Source organism: Papio anubis, chromosome 14 (genome assembly GCF_008728515.1).
Source record: "Papio anubis isolate 15944 chromosome 14, Panubis1.0, whole genome shotgun sequence".
Classification (NCBI taxonomy): Eukaryota; Metazoa; Chordata; class Mammalia; order Primates; family Cercopithecidae; genus Papio; species Papio anubis.
The window spans coordinates 58298104-58304103 of NC_044989.1; the positions used below are offsets into that span (position 1 = coordinate 58298104).

At 37.6% G+C, this 6000-nt stretch overlaps 1 long non-coding RNA gene across 3 annotated transcripts in view; it reads right to left on the minus strand.

The window, feature by feature from the left end:
- LOC110741062 overlaps positions 1 to 6000 on the minus strand; it is a 599818-nt gene that overhangs the window by 591766 nt on the left and 2052 nt on the right. The window lies entirely within an intron of this gene.

The window sequence follows — 6000 nt, forward strand, 5'->3', positions numbered from 1 at the left end:
TGAGCAGGGTTAATTGTACCCTAGATCACATAAGAGAAGGTTCACTGTAAAGAAACTTTCTCTTCATTTTTACAGGAAACACAGAAATTATATGAAATGAAAATTCACAGAGCATGCAGGTAACTCCAGTATCCAGAAGATGGTTCCTCCCTGCCCATCTTACCAGCAATGAGGCCTCACTGTACAGACCTGAATTAACTGCAAGCCCTTCCATTTTAAGAAATATTCTATTTTAATTCCTGGTTTCTAATAGCAATAGCACCAAAGAGTTAGCTGATCATTCTCAATAGATTCAGAAGGGCATAGAAGGAAGAGTCCCACAGATGTTGCTCCCAGGCCCAAGCTTCTCCCACACCATTCCCTATTCCCACAGCCTCACTGAGCCCCATATTTTACCCTGCCCTTGTAAAGAGAAGGGGCATCCAAAGGCAAGGTACTTTTTTTTTTTTTACAATAACTCATAAGCGATTCAGGAAACTAGTGTGGCTCAAGTATCCACCATGGAACAGGCATTACCTTCCCAATCATCCCATGAACCTCCACCACACAGTTCCTTAACCCTATGGAGCACTGAGATTGTACCTATACCTAGGCCCATCCCCAAGAATTCTAATGTAACTGGTTATGCATTCAGTAAATATTTACTACTACTATGTTATTATTAACCATCACTGCCTAGATAACAAAGCGAATCAACAAGTCAGAGTGTAAAAAGGGAATCTGCCACTGGCTTTAACTGGGAATTCTTAAAATATTTAGAGAGATAGATAATTTTCTGACTTAGAGAATAATGACCTACAGTAATTCTGACCATAAATATCTTAAAGTTCTGGGAAGCTTAGTAAATAAACCCAACTTTTCTGAATAATAGGCAAATATACAGAAGTGGTAAGAAAGAGAACACTTAATTCAACGTGAAAACCGAGTGAAAGTTAAGGCAAAGTCTCGGGATGACACAGGAAAAATGTGGCTTGGCTTCCTCAATAACTCACGTGTATGTTAAAGAAGGTGGTAATGAGAGAAAAATCCAGAGCCAATAAAACAAGCTACTTTGCTAACCAACTTTTGAATTTTCTTTAAAAAAGGAATTGTTTTATAGCATCCAAAAACCAATTCTCATTTCATAATTTATTAATCCTGTTTGGATTAAGAAACCAAGCCATATTTCCTAGGAACAAAATAATGTAAACTTTACTGTGTTTTAAAAAATGAAAATAAAAAGTCAGCTTTTGCACCTCATGGCCAGCTCTCAGAGAACCTTAGGAATCAAGAGGGAAAAGGTGGGGTTGATCTCAAGTTTGGCAATGGCTATTGTGAGGGAGGCGATCTGATCCACTCAAATGTCTCTCTGAATCAAGCTTCTATTTTCTCTCTATTCTTATTTTCACTTTTGCATTTTAATGTTGCCTGAATCTATTCCAAGTGTCCTTTGCCATGGCAACACCTGCAGGTGAAGGCCCTGCTCCTTGCTGCCAGCCTCGCCAATGATGAAGAGGCAACTAATCACTGCACAAGGAGAGGAGTGCAATCTCCAAGACACCCATGAACAATTTGAGTATGAGAGTGTCCCTGAAGCACCCTCTTCTCACAGGTGTTTAACCTGTTTAGCCATACACCAGGAAAAGAGAAAGTAAACAAAGACCCTATCTTTCCCTGTTGTTTGCATTTTATCACTCATCTCCCCAAGATCGATTTATTCTCTAAATTTGCATTAACAGCCCCAAGGTGTCAGAGTTATTTCAGCAGCATGTAATAGGGCCCCAGCAGAGGTGAAGGAGGGCTCTACTTGCTCTCCCTCCTCCACACCTCTGAGTCCATGAGGATCTGAGGCCAACTCCAATGCTACCCCTTCAATACCAAATGACAATTTCCAGGGCCAAGGCATATGACATCCCTGCCTTCCAGGCCTTTGCCAATCATTCCACATTTCTGAAAAGACTCTTATTCAGAGATGTTCTCAATCAGACCAACTATGCTTCTTATTCATGCTGTCAGTAAAAATAGAATGTTATCCACTTCTGTATGACGTTACACTCTTTCAATTCAGGCCCTTAATGCACCTCATGAACCTTCTCTGGGTGGCAAGTACTGCTCTTCTCGCCTTTCTCCCAGTGGACAAACAGGCATACAAGAGTCAAGAATCTGACCCAGAGCCTGACTTAAATAAGTCAACAGTAAGGATAGAAAAAGCCCTGAAAATCTGACGTTCTAACCATCCACTTATCCAGCCTCTCTTTGTTGGTTATGATTTCTGCAATACCTTAGCAGGTCAAGGAGACCACAGGTGGCAAAGTACTGTTGTTATCTGTGAAGACTTGTTGCAGTGTTCTGTGTGATTTAAACTTCTATGTAAACTTGCTATTTCTCTTCATTTACGAAGTTAACGTATTATCCTCTAAAGTTGGCAATAGTTGGGTCTGACTCACCCTGATTGGGCTAAGATAATCACAGGGCTTGAGCTTTTTGTAGGGCATGAGAATCTAAATTCATCATATAAAACCTCTATGTTTAATTATTTTGTTTTTAGGAAGTCCCTTCTAGAAACGTAGCTGCCAGTGATGTTGTATTCATTCCCCCTCCAAACGTAAAATCAAAACTTTCAAGAGGACGTTTTGCTCTGAAACTTCTGAGATCAAAGATCAAAAGGTTAGTGGTGGGCAATTGGCTGCTAGTCTCCTGAGTCATCTTGATGGACCAAAGAATGTTCCCAGTGGCTACTTATTCCCCCCCATCCTACTCCCAGTGCCCATAAAGTCAGTTTGACTGCCCTCCCCCAGCTTTCCTGAATAGCAAATTCCTACTTTCATTGTTGGGATAATTTTCCTTCACAAGAATTAATTCTCTATGGTTTTTCAGACCTTATTTTAAAAATCCATGATTCAGTCCTAATGACTGGTCCTGTCAGTTCTGTCTCCTAAATATCTCACAGATCCCTCTCCCGCTCTCTAACCACACTGCCCTTCCTTGTAATTACACATGAACTATGCCAGGGTTTATGCTCCTCAAGGGCAAGGATTTTTGCCTGTGTTCTTCACTAATAGAGTTCAAGCATCTAGAACAATGTCTGGCACATAGTAGGCACCTAAAAAAATACAGGTTAAATCAATGAGTGATTAACAGAATTTCACAAAAGAATGAGTGAACAGACAAGTTCAATACTCTTAAAATGAAACTCCCAGTCCTCAGCCTCACATCTCTCCTCTCCAATCTCCATACCAGAGCCAGAATAGAACTTCTAAAATACACATCTAATCATATAATTCCAACCCTTAAAGTTTCTCAGTAACTCGTTATCCACTACAAGCTAAAATCACTCAACAAATAAGGCTATTCAGGATCTGGCCCCTGTCCCATTTCCAGCCTCTCGTTATTCCTCCCATACACAACATGGACTCTAACCATGCTGAGCCGCTTTCATTTTCTCAAACACACCATTCTCTTTTACATTTGCTCCCTGGCTAATGCTGCCCTCTCTGGTTTAATACCTTTGCTTGCCCTGTTTACCTGTCATTCTCTACTTCCACTTTGGCACTTCTATTAATATTGTTCTTTCTGACATTTCCTGGCCAGTTCATGCTTTCCCTTCTGTGTTTCCATAGCTACATGATCACATGGCTATCTTCCCAATAGACTGGGAGTCGTCTTTCATTTTGACATAATCTACACCTAGCACAATGTCTGGCACAAAGTAAATGTTCAATAAATGATCAAATGAGCCCTTAGCACTACCATAGGAAACTCAATGAATCTAGAATTAGAAATTATTTTAGAAATCCTCTAACCCCACCTTCAGACTCCTGGCCTGCCTCTTCTTAGCTTTGCCACCTCAGGAAAGTTATTTAATCTGTCTTTGTTTCAGTTTGTTTATTTGTAAAATGGGGATAATAGTACTTTTCTAATAAAGTTATGAGTATCAAGTGGATTAATACACTTAGATTACTTAGAAAAGTTTCTGAATCTGAGTTAACTCTCAATACACGCTTGTTATTTAAGAGGGGGGAATTATGCAAAAATATAAGACACAGAACCTCAGATATGTTAAATGTTAAATTATTTGTTTAAAGATACACTAGTAGTATAATCAAGACTGTAATTAAAGTTTCCAAACCTCTCATACACAGTATAACCATAACCATATGATGCTAGTTTCCAAATGAATTATGAAAACTTCTACATATGACATAAAGATATAAACGTATTCCATGTAGATCATTTAAATTTTGAATTTAAGTTTTTAGATCCCCAATTTATATATTTATGCTGTGTACATGAACTACAAAAAGAGAAATTTAAAATAATGAGCATGAAAGATAAATACACATACAAGTTCCACTATTTTCTGACAACAAATGGATCATGGCACACTCCTCACTTAGAAAAGGCCTGGAATTTTTCATGTAGAATTATAGTTTGCTTTTCACATATCTAATTTTCCTTCTAAATTGTGAGCTAGTTGAAGACAAGAACAGATTTGAACAAGACTTGAAAATCTTTGGATTTAAGTGCAATTGCCTAACATCATGCTGAGTGCTTAGTAAATACACAATAGGTATTCCTTGTATTCAAAAAGAATGTGCCATCAGGGTGTGAGCTAAGAAAGTGTAGTAATGTCAGCTTTTATGGAAATTTGAGCTGATTCCAAAAGCCCCTAGTTGAAATATAAATTTGTCTCATTTCCCAGAGTTTCAACTACAGCAACTTATACACAAAAGATGCCCAAGAGAATATGTGTTGATCTCTGTCTCTTAGGAGAATGTACATAGGACAGCTGTTTTTCTGGAAACTTGCTCAATAGAATTTTAGATAAAAGACCGGATGACCATAGTGGAGATTTAGGAATTATTAGAATGTTGCTCTGCCCACGCAGAGCCCAGTGTCCAAGGCTAGTAGCTCCTGAATTTAAAATTTTTACATAAGATGATGTCAGGCATGTAGAAAAAACACAGATAATTCCCCGAAACACAGTTACTAATGGTTTTTACCCTGCTGGATAAAAACCAAAGAATTTAGATGCAGCATTTTAGCTATACTAACATGGACAGATTAAAGGTATAATACATAAAAGTTATTATCTCAGTAAACAAACAAGGACTAGAAAGTCTTTGACCATAAGCCATAATTCTTTTACATTTCTACAGACTAGATTTCCACCTAGCTGTGTAGTACTGTAAGTTAAATGTTCAAAACTGGAGTTTTGGCTCAGCAATTGCTTAACTTTTCATTGCAAAACTTCTTCATGGATGTAAAATGGATGGATTTTGCTTTAAAAAATAATACTTTTTTCTTACAGCTTTTTTAAACTATAATTATTTTGTGTCAGAAATATAATTGTACTCCATATTGAAAGGTAACCCAGTGGGGAAATAATTTTGTACAATTACAGAAAGTTTTAATAAAAGACTGATAAGTAAAGTTTTAAATTTTTAATGCATTCTGCAGGAGTTGAATGCCTTTCCCCGTCTCTGTCACTTATCATTAAAGCTGTGTGAAAGGGAGGCCTACCTGTTATACTTGACTTGATTGGCAAAAGTGTACCCTGACAAATAAAAGTGAAAGAGACAAAAGTCAAAATGAAAAAAAAAATTAAAAACAGTCACAGTTTCATAGCTAATTTAACATTAATGCCTCCCTTTTACCCATAAAAATTTCTTTGTATTTAGTATTCTGTTCTTACCTACTTATTAGACTACCATTGTGACTGTTAAATTCCTGTATAACATACAGCAATAATTCATTTCTATAAAGGCACATCCAATTTCCAGGGCACACTTTTCGGCTTAATTTGAAAAAATTACCCTTGTTTGACAGAGAAAACACTTTTCAACATGCATACCCTACGCATTTATGTGCAAACTAAATCCAAAGATTGTAATCTATCTAAGCTGTCTGTGATGAAGGCATCACAAGAGCCATCCTGCAAGCTGCACTGAATTTGCTTCAAGGCTACAATTTGACGTCTTCCTACTGGAGTATCATTCTAGTGTTTGTTTGTTTGCTCTG